Source organism: Macrobrachium nipponense, chromosome 21 (assembly GCF_015104395.2).
Source record: "Macrobrachium nipponense isolate FS-2020 chromosome 21, ASM1510439v2, whole genome shotgun sequence".
Taxonomy (NCBI): Eukaryota; Metazoa; Arthropoda; class Malacostraca; order Decapoda; family Palaemonidae; genus Macrobrachium; species Macrobrachium nipponense.
The window spans coordinates 23,269,257-23,290,931 of record NC_087212.1 but is presented as its reverse complement, the minus strand read 5'-3'; positions in this window follow the sequence as shown (position 1 = coordinate 23,290,931).

Below are 21,675 nucleotides of genomic sequence, written 5' to 3'. Positions count from 1 at the left end.
TTGGTGGACTAGAGGTTCGGTTCTTTGTGGATTTTATTACTGAGTGTTTCATAGATCTGTGTTGATTAGAATTTTTATAAAATCAAGTTGTAGAATATAGACGGACAGTCTCATGAGCACCTTAACGGAAACGTCTTAAAAATGCTAATAAAGGACAATTTCCAATAACAGGTTGTTATCCTGAGATGTACTCACGTTTTTTTTTACCTGTAACTGAATTTAATTGGTAGATCTCGCCTGGATGTGCCATTGAAATTCCATCAAAACATTCTCAAACAGTGCTAAACAATAATGCAGTGCTAAACAATAATGACAACTCTATATGTTAGTTACGTTAAAAAAGTATATTCTATACTTAGCACAGCTGAGGTTTCCATGTCCTGTTACCTTTGAATTTAAAATAATGGACACTAGATTTTTTTTTAATGTTAGACCACTAACAAACCAAAATTAAAAGTGTGTAGAGGGAGACACCTCATACTTTCATATTCCCTCCATCAGTCATTAGTAGAGCCCTCTCTCTCTCTTATCACTCATTTTCTTATGCAAATGGGAAGCCCATCCATCACTGTCCTTTTATCTGGACCTTTTCAGCGTGCGTTTCAGTACGCCACTCGATATCCTAGCCTGTGAATTGAACATTATTTACTCTCTCTCTCTCTCATTTACTAATTTTAAGTTCATATTTACGAGCACGCAATAGGAATGCTTCTCAATGTGTCACGCGTTCGGCCGTAATTTTTCCTGTAATAGGGTTTCCTTTAGTGGCATGCCGCTTGGGGATGGCTCCGAAGTGTGTGGCAATAATGTTGAAATTGTCGGCGCCCGTAGCGTTACGACTCGTTTCTTTGACTCCTCCTTGAAGGGAAGTTTTAAAGGAGGGTTGTTCCAACTGGCATTATTTTTCTCTCTCTCCTAACACACACACACAAACACACACTATATATATATATATATTATATATATATATATATATATATATCGAGCTACAATGTCCTTTAATATCTAATTCGCTCTACCTCGGAATTAATATATTTTCATATATGCTTAACTGAAGGGGAATTTTTTCTCGATAATAGACTTGCCTGGACCAGGGCGCGAACCCGTGCATCCTTTCAAACCCAGGAACGTCAGTGAAGCTTTACCTACTACACCACCGCGCCTGGTCCAGGCAAGTCTATTATCGAGAAAAAATTCAGCTTCGGTTAAGCATATATGAAAATATATTAATTCCGAGGTAGAGCGAATTAGATATTAAAGGACATTGTAGCTCGATATATGTATATGAATCACGGAAATGTGATATGACTTATATATATATATATATATATATATATATATATATATATATATATATATATATATATATATAGCGAATACCACGGGAAATAATAGTCAGGAATCCAAGCGCTTTCGTCTTTATTCAGACATCGTCAAGGAGCTCCTTGACGATGTCTGAATAAAGACGAAAGCGCTTGGATTCCTGACTATTATTTCCGGTGGTATTCGCTTATTTATGAAGTCACGTGCATCTACTGTGATTTTTTAAATATATATATATATACATATATAGTATATATATATATTATTTATATATTAATATATATATCATATCTATATATATATATATATTATATTATATATATATATATATATATATATATAGAGGTTGTAGTCCACAGGGGAAAAAAAAAGATAAAAAAAAACAGCTCTCGATAAGGGCCAGTAGAGGGGGGGACGAAAAACTGTTGAGCTAAAAGGAATTTCAGCTTTTCTTTCCCTGTGGACTACACCCTCATATAACTATCTTCGTGAAAAAGGGAGACTAAAACCTCATATATATATATATATATATATATATATATATATATATATATATATATATATATATATATATATATATCCGTTTAGGGGCTAGTGCAGTCAATGCACCTCATACGGTGCAATGTAGGCATTACTTAAGGTTCTTTGCAGTGTCCCTTCATCCCCCAGCTGCACCTATTTTCATTCCTTTTACTGTACCTCCTTTCATAATATCTTTCCTCCGTCTTACTTCCCACCCTTTCCGAACAACTGATTTATAGCGCAACTGAGAGGCTCTGATCCTGTTACACCTTTCAAACTTTTTCACTGTCAATTTCCGTTCAGCGCTGAATGGTCTTCGTGGGCCTAGTCCCAGTGCTTGGCATTATGCCTAAAACCTGTAAATCAATCTATATATATATATATATATATATATATATATATATATATATATATATATATAATGTGTGTGTAAGTATATATACGTGTGTATCTGTAAGGCCTAGGGTTTTTGATTAATAATATATTATCCATGCGTTCTCTGTGACCTATGGAATGTGGAGAACAGTGTAGAGGTGACGACCTGAGAGTAGCTGACAATGAGATTCTAGGGGTGGCGTGAGATAAAAGTGCTTAGTTCAACAAGTCAATGCACGACAGTTTTATGAACTCTTCTCAAAGTGCCTTTGTGAAACTGGATGCAGCTAGAACCGTGAGGCGCTATCGAACTGTGTCTTTGTATGTGCATGTGTGCCTCTTCCCTTTAATAGGTTCATACCCAAGCCTACGGGAGGGATTTTTGATAGAGGGCTTCAAGTCACAGGCAAGATGCCGTGGCATTCGCCGGGGGAGTTTTTTATTAATAGTGTTTAGTGTCCGGTTGTCTGGGTAAGTGTTGAAGTGCTTTAGCCAAAGGGATGGCTTGTTTGATATCTTGTAAGATGTTCCATTTTATTAACTTTGTCTTTAAACTTGTGTGTACTTACCGGGATGTGTTCTGTATCTTTGAAACAGACGGATCTGGAATACCGGGGGACAAAGAATTCCCAGAGGGGTGTAGACTTTTTTTGGTGACTAGACATTGTACTGTTTTTGAGTTAGTCTGTAAGACTGGATTACTTGGTTGATTGATTTATCTGTTCTTGTTAATAAACGTTAATGTTATGATGCAACTCTCTCATTTTCATTACCTGTTAGAATGGAGAGAAAGAGGTGGAGAGAGAGAGAGAGATTCCTTGGAGAGAGAGAGAGAGAGAGAGAGAGAGGGATTGCCAGGAGAGAGAGAGAGAGAGCCTGTGTGTGTAAGGTTGTGTGTGGTTGCCTTCCGTTTCGTGTCACGCTTACCTTATGAATAATGGGGGGTTAATCCCCCCAGTTACAGTGGTGGCGAGCGGTTAAGAGGGGATATAAAAGTTTTTTTTTTTCTTTTCTATGCCTAGGAACGCCAATGTAGAGATGGGTGGCCAGTTAGAAAATAAAAGGGGTTATGGTTTAGCGATAGTTTTCGAACGACAAAGCTTTGTGGGATTGTGGAAAATTGTTCAATTGTTAGATCTCGGTTGCTAAGTGGAAAGGGGTAGAGAAAATGTCCGTCCGTGGGATGGGGGGATGAGAAAAGAAAATTTCTATTAGGGTCATCAAATTTGCTCGTACTGAGATTCTTCAGGGCGGGAGTCGTGAGACAAGCAACTCAGTCTAGTTCATGAGTGAGAGGTTGCTAGGTGTCATCTCACCGATCGCGTTTGTATTGTGCCGACGAGATTTACGTGTTTTACGAGAATTTCGAGTTCTTTTTTTTTCCCATTATGGAGTGGTGAGTGTTTAACTATTGTTTGAAGGAGTGGGTTTTTGTTTAAATATTTCAGTGAAATGGGATTGGTTCAAGAGGTCAACAATTTTTCTTGTCTTTGCCCCATAGTGACGTGTTTTCTTTATTTGCACGTGTTTGTAATAGACGTATGCATTCGTCTTTGTTTAAAACATAGGAGTGTATTTTTCTATGCATGTGAACTGTGCTTAGATAAGCGGCCACAATTTTACGGGCTCAGCACATTTCTGCAGAGAAGCGCGTTGCATTGCGAGGGTATTGGCATCCCTCGGGGGGATAGTTGTATGGAGGGTACCACTGGCCTCCCTCGAGAGATAGTGCAGGGATGGGCACTAGTGTATACCTTGGGAAGGGGTCCTCAGACACTGTTCAAGGGGAGATGGGGGTACTATTGTGTATGCCTCGGGCTGTTCTGTCGCTTGACTGAGGGGTTGTTCTCAGGGGGGGAGAAATTTTTTTTTTCTCAGTGTGGGTGAACTCCCCCTTTTCCTTTTTTTTTTCTTTGTGTTGGGGGATGGGTCTGGCCTTGACATTGGATGCTAAGATATCAGCTGATTGATTAGTTGATGAAGTGAAACGCCTGTAGAGTCTTTTTTTTAGAAAAGAGATTTTTTTTCTCTCTTGGACGAAGAGAAAAGGAAATAAGAAGAGATTTTCCTTTTCCGTGAATGAGGGGAAAAGTAGTTAACATGCACGGGATGTGTTATATGTTTTACTTGTGCCTTGAAAGACACAAATATAAGGGGGATACACAGATTATTTTTTTATTGGGTTGGAGAAATTACTTTGAAATGCCGATGATTGGTGTTGTATCTGTGTTGTGTGGCAATGGTATTATGTCATGGTGTTGCATCTGGAGACATTGTATGTCATAGGATTCAGCAATACTGTTGTATGCTATTTTGAATTTCACCCTTACTTGAGATTTTTGCAAGAGAATTATTGCTGTGGAGAGTTATTATTATTATTAATAATTATTGTACTTGAGATGTGTCACGGGAGGTTTGCTTAAGTATAATTATCATTACGGAAGAATTGTTTTACGAGAGTTTTGAGATATTTCATGGGAGATTAGTTGATAATTATTACAGATAATTATTCAAGGAGGATTATTACAATGAATTAATGGGAGAAGTCTTGTGTTAATTATTTGTTGAGTTTTGTAACTTTGGAGAATATTTCAGTGATTCACGGGGATGAGTTTTGCTGAATCTTGATGAATCTGATTGAATCTTGGTGAATTGTGTGGAATCTTGCTGAATTTTTGCTGAATTTTGTGCTGAATTTTTGGAGAATGGACAAGCATTGACATTGGTGATATTTTTTGTACTGATACTGATGATTTTGATGATAGCAGTTTTTTTTTTGGTGATTTTGTGATGATGATATTTCTGATACTGATTTTTTTTATACTAATACGTGGGTGCCGTAATGCTATCAAGGGAGGTGAAATCTTTTTTTGAATTTGGGAGGAACTAACAACACATTATTTTAGTTTTTTTTTTCCTTTTTTTTATGAGTTTAGCAGATAATTGCTTGACATCTAGTGAGTTACGGGAGATAGTTAATGGTGCCGTTGATTTTTCTTTTCTCCTTTTTTGGAAGTTAGCCATCGCTGACACAAGTTTTTTTCACCAAGGGTGAATTTGAATTTATTTTTTCTCTCCAGTTAGTGTGAATATTATCTCAGTTCATGGCTTAGAGTCATTTAAGAGAACGTGTTCGTGTTTTAGCTATTTGATGCTATAGAGAAATATATGGGAGAATTTTTTGCACGTTTTGAATGCATACGTAATGGCACTACATTTCTTCTCTGGATATTTGTGTTCCAGAAATTGTGAGTTTTCTTGCACAATACCCTTGTCGTATTTGTGACAACTTTGTGAGACATAGGAAACTTGGCTAAGTTTTCTGGTGACTTATGTTGTAGTGCATATGGAGAAGTCTTTGCTTAGACACTGTGATCTTGGAGTTCTGTTATGATGAGTTGTGGCACATTGGTGATTTTTTCTAGAATTTTCTAGACAGTTTTATTTGCCGAGTTTTTGCCCTTTTTTAGCAGTTATGCTAAATGGAGAGAGTGTTTTATAGTTTTTGACTATAACATTGAGTTATTCTTTAGAGAATTGGAGTTATAATTGAGATATATTATTTTGGAGAGATAATTGGAGGTATATATTATTTTGGAGTTATATTTGAGATATAATATATGGGAGATATATTTTTGGCCATTGTTGATATTTGCCAATGTGATGAGAGCTATGTTTAGTTCAATTATTTTGCAGCCATCTTTGTTGCAAATGGAGACACATTTTTTTGGAGATTATGGGGCAATATTTGTGAGTGTGTGAGTTAGTTGCCTTGAGTGCACATTTTTTTAGAGATATATGTTTTGGAGCCTTGTTTTGTTCCACATGGAGTTATTGGGGAAATAGAGGTAAATATTTTGTATTTGCCGAAATAGAGGTGATTATTCTCTATTCTTGGAGTGGTGTTTTTTTTACGGACATATGGCTATCGGAGAAATAAGAGAGAAATATATGGGGTTGGTTATTAACCAAATGGAGGAAATATTTTTATAACCGGAGTGGAGTTATTATTAATATGGTGTCTCATAATGGAGTTGGTATTAATCTTTGGCGGGTGACCCTCTTTTTGTGGTTATGGGAGTTTTTTCGAGACAAGAGAAGATTTCTGTGGTTCTCTTTTTTGGTTTCGTGTCTATTTAGAGGCGAGTGTCATTACTGCATTACGAGTCATTTGGAGATGTGTGCATTTTTTATGTTCACAAGTGTGTTATTCTTGGAGAAATATAATTTGAGGTAAAGTCATGTTGAGAGAATAAGTCTTTGAGACAATTTTTGAACACATTAGTCATATCCTGGAGTTAATTCTGTGAAATGTGTCAGTTAGACCTTTTTTCTAGAGAATCATGAGTTTCCAAACTTATGTGTCTGACTAGACAATTCTTATGCTACTGTCTGAGCATACGTCCGCAGTCGATTTTTCTGCTGACAAGCGATGTGATGAGCCGTGTGCTGACTTTTTTCCTCTGATGGTGATAGATCAGAATTTTTGCAATATCTGGAAATGTTGACAATAGCATTTCACGAAAGCGCATGTGTGAGAGTTTGCTTTCTGGCAAATTCCGGGGCTTTACATGGAGCATTTCTTGGGAAAAACGCGGGTGTTATGCATATTATACATGTATTATGTATTTTGTGATTGGGGAAACTTATTTGTGATTATTCTTTTTTTTTTATTATTTTTCTTCCTTTTCCTGTGAGAGATATAATTTGGGGATTGAGCTTAAGTAGCATTTCTTTTTTGGACGGGAGATTTGATTTTACCGGGAGATGTGATTTTTCTGGGGTTGCTGCTTACGTAAATGGGAGTTTGACATTAAGTCTCATTGTGATTAATTATTGAGCAGTAAAGGGGTTTTTGCTGTTAAAAGTTGGAGATTTTTACTGATTTTGTGGGTTGTTCAAATACCAGAGTTTGAGAGAACATTTTTGGGTCTGGGTATGTTACGTGATTCTTTTTTTTTTTCTCCTTGGGCTCATTGCGATTTTTGTCTTTTCTTTTTTTTCTTGTGAGAACATTCGAGTTTGAAATGTGAGTGCAGAATTCCGTGGAGTTGCTGTGATTTCTGAGTTGTGTGTGTGCTGATGTGTGAGTTTGGAGAATTGAGTTGGAAAACTTGATGTTTTTTTTTTCTTTGAGAGTTGTGATAATGACCTATGATTTAGTAATCATACTAAAGGGAGTTAATTGGGAGACGTTCAGTTGGTATTTCTGACTTTTTGAGATCATTGTTTGATAGAAGTAGTATGTCTGGGTTAATTTTCCTAGATTGACCAGTGACTTGACTGACATACTAACACCAAAAGTCGTTCCCCGACAACAGCAAGACGTCCACCAGCCGTGAGGTTGCTGCCATGTTGTCCAGGGTGATTACAAGAATTTCCACGTGGGTGATCGCGAGAATTCTACAGCGTGTTTTTTGGGGATCTACAGAAGCCGTGAGAAGTCTTCTACAATGAGGGAGGCATTCCGTCTTCCTACAGCCTGCTATAGCCTGTTGCTGTCTGTGCAGCTACTTGCAGACAAGCGAAGAGGGATATTCAAGAATCCTAATGCAGAAAATATGAGAGAAAATGCGTCTTGTGTTATTGGGAGATAAAGCGTGATAAGACTTTATTTTATAATGCCAGAGACGTGCAGTTTACTTATATTTTATTTTAAGCTGGCCAGTGTTTTGTGTTATAAACAATTTTGCTAGGCGGGAGCTAGCATTTGTGCGAGGCCGAGCTATCTGTAAGACATAGGGTTTTTGATTAATAATATATTATCCATGCGTTCTCTGTGACCTATGGAATGTGGAGAACAGTGTAGAGGTGACGACCTGAGAGTAGCTGACAATGAGATTCTAGGGGTGGTGTGAGATAAAAGTGCTTAGTTCAACAAGTCAATGCACGACAGTTTTATGAACTCTTCTCAAAGTGCCTTTGTGAAACTGGATGCAGCTAGAACCGTGAGGCGCTATCGAACTGTGTGTTCGTATGTGTGTGTGTGCCTCTTCCCTTTAATAGGTTCATACCCAAGCCTATGGGAGGGATTTTTGATAGAGGGCTTCAAGTCACAGGCAAGATGCCGTGGCATTCGCCGGGGGAGATTTTTATTAATAGTGTTTAGTGTCCGGTTGTCTGGGTAAGTGTTGAAGTGCTTTAGCCAAAGGGATGGCTTGTTTGATATCTTGTAAGATGTTCCATTTTATTAACTTTGTCTTTAAACTTGTGTGTACTTACCGGGATGTGTTCTGTATCTTTGAAACAGATGGATCTGGAATACCGGGGGACAAAGAATTCCCAGAGGGGTGTAGACTTTTTTTGGTGACTAGACATTGTACTGTTTTTGAGTTAGTCTGTAAGACTGGATTACTTGGTTGATTGATTTATCTGTTCTTGTTAATAAACGTTAATGTTATGATGCAACTCTCTCATTTTCATTACCTGTTAGAATGGAGAGAAAGAGGTGGAGAGAGAGAGAGAGATTCCTTGGAGAGAGAGAGAGAGAGAGAGAGCCGGGAGAGAGAGAGAGAGAGAGAGAGAGCCTGTGTGTGTAAGGTTGTGTGTGGTTGCCTTTCGTTTCGTGTCACGCTTACCTTATGAATAATGGGGGGTTAATCCCCCCAGTTACACACACACACACATGTATATATATATATATATATATATATATATATATATATATATATATAAAGGGGGAGAGGGGTAGGTAAATAAATTTATATTATTGGAAAGTTCATTAGCCGTAAGAACTTCACTAAGATTATGCTCTGCTAATAAGTCTTCAGTACCTTCACACGCAATAATTAAAGGGTAACGAGGTATAAAATATGGGGAAGTAGAAGATTATTTTTCACTTTCCCCCAATGAAATATTGCTAAGGGCGGAGTGAATGGTGTATTTGGTATCTGTAGTAAGTACATCGCTTCTCTCTCTCTCTCTCTCTCTCTCTCTAGGCAGGTGGGATAGGATAATTAGAGGAAATTTTTCTCAATTTTTTATTTCGCCCCATTATCACCTTTTAAATAGGAATATAACACGTCTTTCTAATGGCGTCTGTTTCTATCGAGTAAAAAGGCCAAAAAAAAAAAAAATGTTTTAAATTTATATGAAAAATTCTTTCGTGGTAGTGAAAGCGTTTCATTTTATGATCGACGCACTTGGCGAAAATTGGAAAATGTTCGACATATAAACTGGAATCGATTCTCCTGCAGTCTAAAAGAGCTTATTAAAAAACACTTAATAGTTGCCAGGTTAAAACGTTATGACAACGTTACCTTTGATCCTGAGAGAAACAAGATTTCGAGGTATTTCAGAATAAAATTAATTTAGATTTTGAGGAAAATATTCAATATTTATTGGTAATGAGAGCTTTCTGTAAATTCATTATTCACTTTACTTATTAGTTATGACCTTCATAACTTATACTGTTGATGTGTTGCATCAAAGCGCGTTTGAAATTCTGACATCGGTGAAGGGGAAACACTGGTCATGATACACAAATGGCTCTTTGATATGAACGATCACAAACCTACTTTACATTCGAAACTGTTGCTGTGCATGACAGATGATGCAATTTCACAAGCTTGTCTTACGCAACGGTATGAAGGCTTCCCATATTCACGAGTAAAATCTGCCATGGCATAGTTTAAATTCTGGCTAGTGACACCAAACGTAATTTAAACATTTCTTTCCTTCTCTTCCATCCAAATCTGGTTAAACATTTATTGATAACAATATTTATTGCGTTCCTGATTTTTGATATCAAGTAGAGTTTTGTAAAAGATTGTGTAAATGTGCTCTATAAGAATAATCTTAACCCGCCTTCTGGAGACTGCTGAAAATATGGTAGTATTGAATGAGCACTTTGTCTCCACAGCCATTAGAGTAATGTTCTCTACACTTCAAGAAAAGTTTGACCATCGCATTGTTATTATTTACTTTTAAAGTAACCTGTTTCCAGATTTGTTCCTATGTTCGCAAATGTAGTCCTAGAATGGCAGTTGGTCTAAAAGTCTCTCTCTCTCTCTCTCTCGCTTTCAATTTCACCGAAATCTTCAAAAGAAGAATGGAGCAGAAATCTTTTGAATATAGATAAAAGGATACAGACCAGTGATAGGCCTATCCTGAATAGGCATTTTCTGCATCAAAGTAGCAAACGCGATCCACGAATCGTCTTGCTCCATGGCCAATATTACTTACGGGGTAGGCGGACGCTGGTGTTTGCAATTTTCATAATATATATATATATATATATATATATATATATATATATATATATATATACATACATACATATATATATATATATATATATATATATATCTATATATATATATATATATATTATGCAAAGCTAATATTGAAAGTTAGTTTAGAGATCTACGCTGATTTGGAAACACCGTGTAAAATTGTTAGGACGAGGTAGTTTACCCTCGAAAAGTTGCTTTTATATCATGTGTTTAATGCTATTCGTCTCAATCCTATTTGGCAGACTATATTTTGATAAAAAAACGCAGTATATGTTGAGGAGTGTGGTCTTAAATAATACATGCCAAATATAAATGTATGTATAAGTATGGTTTTTGACGTGTGTTTTGATAAGGCACCACTTCTCAAGGTGTGTTATCTTTTCCACTAATTGTACGGTTCATTCAATGCAATGATGAAAAGAAATCCTCTGACAATAACAGTAAACAAAACGTGAACTATATTGTTGAAAAATAATTCTTGATAATTAATCCTGTAAACATCATACTGTTTACATTTACCGTTCTTTTTTCTTTTTTGAAACTTTTTACTAGTGACCAAGATGGTCAAAAATAGCTTCTCTGGTTATTTAGATAACAGTTTTAGTAATATGCAAGGTTAAATAATTCAGAGCCAAGCATGTTATTACTTCTATTTCATTCTTAGTTCAAAAGTACCTACTTTAAGGCAATAACCAACATTAAACAATTTCATTACCTTCCGTCACGCAGACCCATATATCACTTACTATTTAGCCATTTTACTGGGATGGATGACTTTAGTCACGTTTGCATTATAACACTTTACTGCGAAAAAGGACTTTACTACGAGCTATGTAAATGATATAATTTTAGTAAGAACAATAATATTCCTAGTTGGAACTTGGTTGTTGACTCGACGCTCTATGCTCGACACTCGATTGACAGTATCGACTACTGCGGCAGTACTGCCATCTGTGGTCAGTTTCATGAATAGTTGGCGGAAAGGACTTTCCTGAGTACTTTTTCTCACCCCAATAGTAATATAATCTGGTAGGATTTAAGTATTCAGGATATATATACTAGTCAGTCATGATATATATTATATTTTATGAAGGCAAGGTATGTTTTTTTGCCATATGAAACAATATTTTTTAGTATATTTATCTCGTTCTGAACAAGGAAACTGTTACCGAAAAGGAAAGGTTGTTTACATTGTAGCAAAAGCACTAAGCTGTAGCCTATGTAGCCTAAACATAGACTTTTTTGGTTAATGGTACCTATGTGACGCTGACATCAGGATACGTGATTTCCCCAGTGAGTGTAAGATACTTATTTTGTTGGTGCATAAAACAGTATTTGGGTTTACATAAAACGGGGGGAAGAGTGTTTTAGTTACCAAGAAAGAGCGTTAGATCTAAGGTACTTATCCGCGGCGGCTTAGACTATGGCAGTTGCGGTTTTTCTAGGCAGTTTTACCTACTGAACAAGAATTTTAAATAATATTTATTCGGACGACTGTAATTAACCCCCCCAGGGGCCAGTACCAAACACGGCAAAATACATTGGACGGACCCCATTCCCTAGTGGATGTCGTATCCGCGGTTACGTTCCTTGCAGTCCGTGCGGACTGCTTCTGTAGAAATACCCTTATAACACGAGGCCATTTATTTTCGATGGCCATAACTTCACAGAAAATTTTGCGGGAAACAATAGATTAAATATAGTTTATCTCGGAATCAGGAACTGATTATAATGACCTGTTGGTGATCCTAACCTGATGGAAAATGAGAATAATAATGATAGCTAGGTATACTGACGATATTTAAAGTTGAATGGAAATAGGCCTAATGCCAAATAGTTTGACTAAATTGTTTCCTGGGTAAATATATGATCATGTTGCCAAAGAATCAAACGAATTTATCAATTCTACTGTATGATAGTAAGCATCCTTAACCTAAAAGGTCAGTGGACATATTTGAACCTCCAATGGTTTGGGAAGTTTTGTTTGTAGTTGGAATTGCATTGGGGTTTAGTTCACATACCTTGCCATCAAAAGTTGAAATGTTTTGCTGAAAAATAAGTTTTACATTTGGTAGGCTAGGTTTTAGTACAAAATTTACAATGGACAGATACTTTATAATTGAAGCAACATCACTTGATGCAAATATGCTATACCAAGCATTCAGAATCTGGTAGTAAGTTAGATCAAAATAATTCAGAAAAGGGTAATTTACCCTTTGTTAGAAGGGTTTAAAGGCAAGAAAATCAAAGATGTGTTCAGTTTCAATCCTTATGAGAGCAAGACCAACCTAGGGGCTCTTTCAAGATCAATTTTTGGACAAAAATCACAAACATCAATGTATATATATATTTTTTTTTCTTCTAACTTGATATCCTGTAAAGTAGATTACCAACAAACATTGACAATGGGCATACAGAAAGGATAATTGGTGACCACTTTTGTAATCTATGTGAATATATTTTTATACATATTTTGAGGTGTAGCTTACACACACAGGATTCAAGAAGTTTTTCAACTGTGGAAAGGAAATACATAATACACTGATGGTGCTTTAGGATTGTTAGTGACACTCTCAAAGGTCAGGAAATCCAACCTATTTTAAATTTTTGTGCATTTTACTCTTTTTATTTTACACATAATGGGCTACGTCAAAGTATATATTATGAGATAGATTAGTACCACTTTCTGTGTTGCAGTTTCGAGAATAAATGAAAGCTTTCAAGTACTACTGTAATTATCTGGAAATTAAGTGGAATGCTTAAATTTCATGTAGTAGTTTACTTTTCTTTTGAGAATATAATTGTAGTAAAATGTTAGAGGAAATTCCCATTTGCTTAAACTGTTTAAAATCATCTCTGTTATGATTTGCTAAGCAGTTTTATATAATCTGTAAGTATTCGATATTATTTGCAATGAATTTTGAGAGCTGGTGACTACCTTACAATTTGCTGAATGTGGATGGTGATGACGAAGAGAGCAAGGCAGTGCAAGTTAAGTCTTGGGCTTCTAGCCATCGCAGATAGAGTGAATACAGTGCATTCAGTTTAACATAAAGGTTTTAGTGTTTGCTTCAAGAGAGAAATTGTTCAAAGGACTCAACTTGTCTACCTCTGCTATGAATATGATTGGCCAGAAGTCAGTGTTACCTCCTGGAATACATAGTTGCCCAAGCACTTTGAATATTTTATATATTTTTATATGTCACATTTTAATTACACAAGGTGTGAAGTCATTTGCTACTGCCCTTAATGAACCTTAACTGGCACTGTAACAAAATTGGTGACCTTGCCAGGGTATTTATTCAGTGGCAGTGTTTTGGTGTGATATTACTGGATACGCCTAAGTTTTAGTATATTTCAGCATAACAGTAACAGAAGTTGCAAATCTTTCTGTGGTAGCCAGGTAGATGGGTTTGGAAAGCCATGGATTTAGAAATTTTGTGAAGTAATGTCAAGAACTAAACCATCCATGGTGGCAAAGTGAAAGAGAAGCATCAAGAGAGGAAGGTGAAGGGCAGCATGAGCATGAAATTAAGGTGTTAAGACTCGAGACAGAATTGTTTAAGACACATGTAATTACTATTGCTAAGCCGAGAACATGACAACATTGACACTTTCACTGAAAGATTAAAGGGGTTTGTATGGGGATGGGTAGACCATTACTAACAGGTAAAGCTCTTATAATATTATATTATATACAGTATACATATATACATATATATATATATAATATAATAATATTATATATATATGATATATATTCTATATTATATATAATATAATATATTATATTATATAATTATATATCTATATTTATATATATATTTAGTTTATTTAATTCTATTTATATATAATATATATCTTATTTTTAAGTATATATATATAGATATAATATTATATATATATATATATATATTATATATATAATATTTATTGATTTCCTTTCTTATTTTTTGGCCAGCCCTTGCAACAAGGCGCTGATTGTGCTCCTCAAATTTTGTTAGTAAACGTTTTTCATTTACAAGTGTGGTAACTGCTCTTGCTTTGCACTATTAGATTTTCGAAAAATTCACAGCACCAGTAGTATGATTCTTTTCAGTTTTTGTCTTTAACGATCAGGTATCCACGCATGTTAATTTTATTTCTTCCATTTCTATGGGTGGTTTAGCACTGAAATATAATTCAAATATGAAAGGCTTTATTGTTACTGTTCGTTTTGTAAGTTCATAAGAAAGACCTAATTATCATAGTTTGGAGTTTTAACGTTAACAGCCAACCGAAACACTAATTATCATAGTTCGGTGTTTTAACGTTAATAACAAACCAAAGCACTCACATTTATATGAAATGCCATATTATCACTATCCGGTGTTTACCGTTTAAAACTCTCTCTTCTCTCTCTCATATATATAGATTATCGCTAGTCTAACATTACCTCATAGGGCGCCTTATCATACAAGGCACAAGCCCAATATATATAATATATACTATATATATATTATATTATATATTATATTATAATATATATATGGTGGTGGTGTTGTGTGTGTATGTATGTATACATACATATATGTATTAGTGTGTGTGGTAAAAGGGATTGACGTAGGTTAGAGAATGGATCCAATTTTTTAGATGGTTCGGTCATGTGGAGGGAATAGAGGAATGTAGGTTGGTGAAAAGAATGTATAAATTCCACATTAGGAAGGAGAACGAGAACGCATGAAAGATAGAAATGCAAGGTTCAGTATGTAAAGAAAAAACTCTTTCTCAGGTCTGAAGTATAAATGCAGCAGTGAAGATGGTCTATTTTTTTTTTTTTTTTTTTTTTTTTTTTTTTTTTTTTTTGCGTAGCCCTCCCCCTTGGTAAGGGGAGGTGCTTCGTGTTGAAAGAATGTACTATACATATTCCAGTACATCATATGAAATATTTCAAAGAGCGGTGACTCTTCGACTTTTCCGCTTCATTGTTTCTTTTCTGTTTCCAGATAAGGACTTCCCTGAGGAATACGCTGTCGTTAAGGTAAAGTAAAGCCTTTTGTCGTGAAATCATTTTTTCAGTTTGTGTCTATATTCATTTTTTGCAGTGTCATTTATCTTTTCTTTGTTAGTAGATTAATTTAATCATTATATAAATTGCAGCATATGTTTTAGGATGCCGACTCTTGCGTCATGCTTATGTATTTAGGTATGATTATTTGACAAATCTAACGCAAGACCGCATTTATGGGAGATTTTGGAAACAAAGGATTTGTGGTATTCTATGACACCTATATTTCGTTTAAAATATTTACTTAACAACATTATTTTTGCTTGCCTAATAGTAATCGCCAAGAAGTGAGGGTTGGGAGATTCGTGGGTGGCGGGGTTTGTTCGGGAATAATTGTGGAATTCATATATTTCTTTTATCACAGCCATACATTCGAACTTTATTTATTACTGCTTTGGTAGAAATGTGTTATCAGTTATTTCGATGGCAGTCTTCTGTTTTCCTCCATTTTCTTGTATTGTCTGTAAAGTCGAAATGGCGTTTTTATTCATTAGATGGGCTATGATTATCGAAACTTAGTTAATCAGGATAGGACAGAGCCAGTTGTCCGGCTGAGTGAGAGTTGGTTGTAGAAGTTAGGGTATATTAAGAATTATGAAGTGCCATAAAAGAGGACGGAATGGGCCAGGCCAGTTTCGTGTAATTTACGAGCTTTTGAAGTAATTGTTGACCATTTTATCTTAAATCTTGTAAATTTCATGTGCAAATATGACTTTTTAAAGACGATTTCGCCTGTTGAAGTAATATATGGCCTATTAATGCCTGACTTGGCTGGTAGCTGGTTGCTCTAAAGACGCATTGTGATATCATTCGATATTATTTTTTCCTATTTAATGAAGTTCTTTTACATTACCCAAGCACAAATGTATGCTGCTGACACACTATATTTTCATAATGTATATATGTAATCGTATTTATCTTTGCAAGAATTCCTTATGTATCAAAGTTCTGCCTTCGTTCTCCCATATTGTGTTTCTTTCTTTAGTTCATGGTGTGAGCAACTTTGTTGCCTTAGAAGGATGGACTGGACCATCCAGTTCCCTTGTAGGTAGAACCACCTCTCTCAGGGCACAGGAAATCAGGACAGTTGAAGAGGGAAACATTGTAGTTTCTTCCAAGATGGATATAAAATCTTTTAATGAGCACTAGAGTTCGTAGTTGGACGAGTCGGTTACGTGCTCGACAACCGATTTCAGAGTCCGGGTTCGATGCCACGCTCTGCCTACAAGGAATCAGGAATTTATTTCTCGTCAAAGAAATTCATTCCTCGATGTGGCTCGGATCCCACAATAAACTGTAGGTCCCGTTGCTAAGTAACCAGTTGGTTCCTAGCCACGTAAAAATACCTAATCCTTCGGGCCAGCCCTAGGAGAGATGTTAATCAGCTCAATGGTCTGGTTAAACTAAGATATACTTAATGACCACTAGATAAATTCAGATCTTTGCCATTTATTATTAGATCGGCGTTTCCTAGCCTTTAGTTGAATATTCTTCCAAAGTCAGTGGAGCTACACCCAAAGGGATGCTTACAGATATTATATGGTGCCCAAAGGGATTTGGAGGTAGCTACATCATGCAGTGCAATGTAACAGTACAATTTACCGGGCCTGGGACTGGGTCTGCTTTCACCCCCAGGGCTGGGACCGTTCATGAGTGAAATACGTCTTCTGCTCTAATTTGAGTTTTCATTGTGGCTTAGAATAATCCTGTTGCAATCAGAACTATTAGACATATTCCTAGGAGAGGTCCAAAGTTTCATAGGACTGTGATATTGGCTGGGGTGGGTAAGTCCACTAGAGCTCCGTTGGCGATTCAGACGTAACATATAACAAACAGTGAGGCCAGTAGCTAAAGTTAATAATAATAAACAAAACTTCATTTAGGGAATTCAAAAAAGCCACTTGTAGAATCCAGCCAAAAAGGGAAACCCACAAAGAGCTAAATTAGCTAAATTAATAAAGAGGAAGATCCAGAAAGGGTTGACTAGGTGGAGTGAAAACGGTTTTGTAAAGGATGCCATTTAATCTCCATAAGAAGAGAATGTGTGCAGGATCTGTGTGAACAGCGCAGCGTTTGCAGGGGATTTGACAAGCTGTGTACATGTATGAAGTAATAGTGTATATAAAGTTTTTTTAAATGCTACGAAAATTAACATTTTATGGGATTAGTACGTTTGGTGAATTCCGATATATGCCGAGATTTAAAGGCATTATTTATACAATTTTTGTGCAATGTGAATACATGTTGATTGCTAGACTAATTTTGAATGTGGCCTTTAGACAGTCAGTGCAATATACTTTGTAATTTCTATTTACTTTAGAATGTACTGCTAAGCAGTTGCAATAATACCGGCGTTATTTGGAAAAAAAGTTTTTTAGATTGGTTTTTATGTCACAAATATCAATCCATCCATTATTTTTAAACGCATTCATTTCTTTGTAAGTATTCTGTTCTTTTGCTGTTCAGAACTTCATGATGTTTCAGTAATTGATGAAAGAAGAAATTGGTCTTGCAATTACGCAGAAGTAACCTCTTATTATAATTATTATGGTTACTTTCTTTGTCTTTTCAAGTACAGGCGTATCTCTTCTTTTAGTTTGTTTACTTTGTGTGTGTGTGTGTGTGTGTGTGTGGCTGCTCATATGGCGTTTGGACCCTGTTCCCCTTTCCTTTTCATTTTGCTCCCCAGCGTCCGACCATTACTTCGGCCTAATCTGTAGACCTGCTTTTGAGGGGGACGTTAAAAATCTCATTGTCTTAGCTTCGACGTCCATACCACCTGCGTCAATGTGTTTCCGCTCTGCCGATCCTACTTTATTTAAGGCAGCACCGCGCCAAGGGTAAGATAAACTGATAAATGGTGACCTGAGGCCCAGTTCACGTGAATGTGGGCGGTGAGCGGTCGAAGAGGGTGTAAAAGGGGTTGCACGAGGAGGACCTTGGGGGTTGCAGTTATAGAATTCGGCCTCGCTCACACATCCAGTCTCTCTTGCTCTCTTTCTTGTACTGATTCCACAACTCTTAATACTTTATATGAATACACTTAATGATAATGATAACTCAGCTTTGCAGTTTTAAGGTATCGTTAGCTCAGCGAGAAATGTCATCAATCTCGGCTCCTATTTTTTTTCTCAGTCTTATAAGAAATAGGCTTCTTCTCTGTTACCTCTAAGTTTCCTATGGTTCCCATTCTCTAATCTACCAACAGCCTTTTGCATCATCAGATCACTAGTTTGATTTGATATAAACCAGGCTATTAATCAGTAGTCTTTAAAGTTTTCGCGTCATTGACTATATGTTAATATATATATATATATATATACACTATATAAACACACACACACACACACACACACATATATATATATAGATACGTACATACATACATTATAGAGAAAAACTGGTACTTGTACATAAAACATTATTTAGTTACGACTACCGGTTTCGGAGTAACTGTCTCCATCATCAGGTCTTTGACAACAAAAGCACAGAAAGAAAAATTGAAAAATCACTGTATCCCAAACGATCATTAGAATGCAGTAATTTTACACAAAAGGTTATATATATATATACGTGTGTGTGTGTAAAGGTAATGTACAAGCATACTAAAAAAATAAAAGGAAACGCAAAAAAAGTAATATTATAAGAAATAAATACATGTCTCATGAAGGCATACAAACACACATACTAAAAAATAAAAACACATCATCTCCGTGTACCTCTCGTTGTTACTGAGGGAAGGTTTCAACTTCAAAGTGTACAGACTTCCTACTATTGCCAGCTCCATGGGGGCCACTCGACTAGAGAGAATGGAAAATGACTCCAAGCATAGACAGTGATCACTATTTTCTGCATGATCCCGTATGACACTGAATGGTGGTTTTGCTTTATAAAAGCCTGTTTGTCCTAACAGATCTTCCTAGGTGTTACAACAACTACACTCGTATTTATAAATAACATGAGACTGTAGTTCTGGGGGTACGATGTCTTTGTACTTAAACAAACCACCAATAGTATACTTAGGTTTGAACACTACTCTGACATTAACTTGGGGATAAAATTCTCCTAATAGAAAAACTCCTATTACCACAGAAAAACTGTAAAATACAGCACCGCTTTATTGGCTTTTGAAATAGAAACTTTCGGGAACAATAACTTTTCTAGCTGTTTCCTAACATACTTATGTACGTATCTATGAAAGCAATATTAAAGCTGTTTTTGTGAAGCATTTCTTTTATAAACTGAAATTCTGAATGAAGACTAAAATAACTTTAACAAATGTTATTGGCACGGTACGAATGTAGACTGAATTATGTTTATAAACTATAAGGGATGAGTGAAGAAAATTTAGTTCAGTCCTGTAAATGTGGGTTTCCTGTAGACTGACGTCGAAGAAGTGTTATCTCTGTGTTTACTTACAAGTACGTCAGGGAAAGCTAAAGTATTATTGTTCTCTACTTCTGAAGTAAATTCATTATTATGGTGTTTTGAGTTAAAAATAATCAATAATCTTATATATATATATATATATATATATATATATATATATATATATATATATATATATATATATATATATTATATTATGCAGCGAGTGTTCAGCCATTGCCAATGTATTTTTTTAAAATGCACACTATATCCTACTTGGACTTTTAACACTGCCTACATTATAATATAATCTTGTTCGAGTCCTTTAAAACTTTTGACTGACAATTTCCGATTCTTGTTTCGAGTTTCCACATGGGATGAAGCATCACCTTGACATCATTGTTAGCTTAGTGGTATTAGAAATATTCATGTTATGATGTTATTCTCTTGCTTTCAGTATTATTTCCTTCATCGCTTCAACGATTCCTGGCTCAGCCTTTTTCATAAAAGCTAACTCTGTATTTTATATCATTTAGCTATTAATCAGTTAGTATAGGTAGTTGTACCTGTCATGATTGAAAAACTATTTAGAGACATATACTTATACTTTTGATTACAGTGTTGGATTCTTCCCTCATTTCCGGTCGCCCTCTGTCAGGAACTAATGGAGTCTTCAGTTTTGTTGCTCTTGACGGCGACTGTGGCTACGTAAACGGCGTCTGCAACTAGCCTTTGCTAGCCCGACGTCTCATTTGTAGTCTTCGCTTATAACCTGTTGTCGACCTTTTTACCCCTTCTCGGGATTCCAAAAGATTCAATTTCACCCAGCATTCATCTTCTCATTTTCTTTGATGACTTTCATTAAGATTGAGTCTGTTTGAACCACCCTTGTGTTTTTAAGGTTCTTTCCGCCACAATGCTTCGTTTGGCAGTTTCTTTTCCTCTGACTCAGACCTTCAGTTTCGTATGATCTTGCACGAAGGATTTCATGTCTGAATCGTCATGACAACCTGGATTATTTCTTTTGCAAATATCTCTTCAAATGATTTTCTGAATTGAGGATATTTTAATTTTCAACCATCACTTTACTCGTAGTTTTTGAGAAATACATAAAGAAGATTTAGAAATACTCGTAATTAAGAAGACTAGCCCATTACATAATATTGACAGCCTTTCATATTTTACAAGGTTCTCTCTCTCTCTCTCTCTCTCTCTCTCTCTCTCTCTCTTCTCTCTCTCTCTCTCTCTCAGACATTGAGTTGTTTTTATGCGTTAACTGCTTTTGTTTCTTTTTCGTCATAGGAACCGTTTAGCTGTTTTGCCTCTTCGGCTTTTTCACGTGAGGTAGCATTCACTTTTCTTAAATATCATGCGGATATTGCAAACGCGAATGCCAGTTGTGGTCTTCTTTCCTACTTCTTTTCCGCTCCTGAACTCTGCAACATTTACTTAACAGTGCTCCCGATTGTTCTTTTAATTAAGAGGTGAGCCTCTTGCCACCTAAGTTGACAAATCCGGCGACACTTTTTTTTTTTTTTTTCTCCTGCGGCGCCAAGGCTGAAGCCGGGCTTGTATCTCTTGCCCTTGTTTTTTTACGCCTTTCACGTAGACCTTGTATGTGCATGCATGATGCATGCTAGTATTCCCCAACATTTAGTATATATAACACAGGGGTGTACAGTGAACAAAAAAAGGATAAAAAATAAAATAAAGAGAATATTCTTGCTGTAATCCGAAAGCATACATGATACTCAGCACTTGAGATACCATTAACAGTTTTGTATTTGGTTCAGATATAGAAAATTG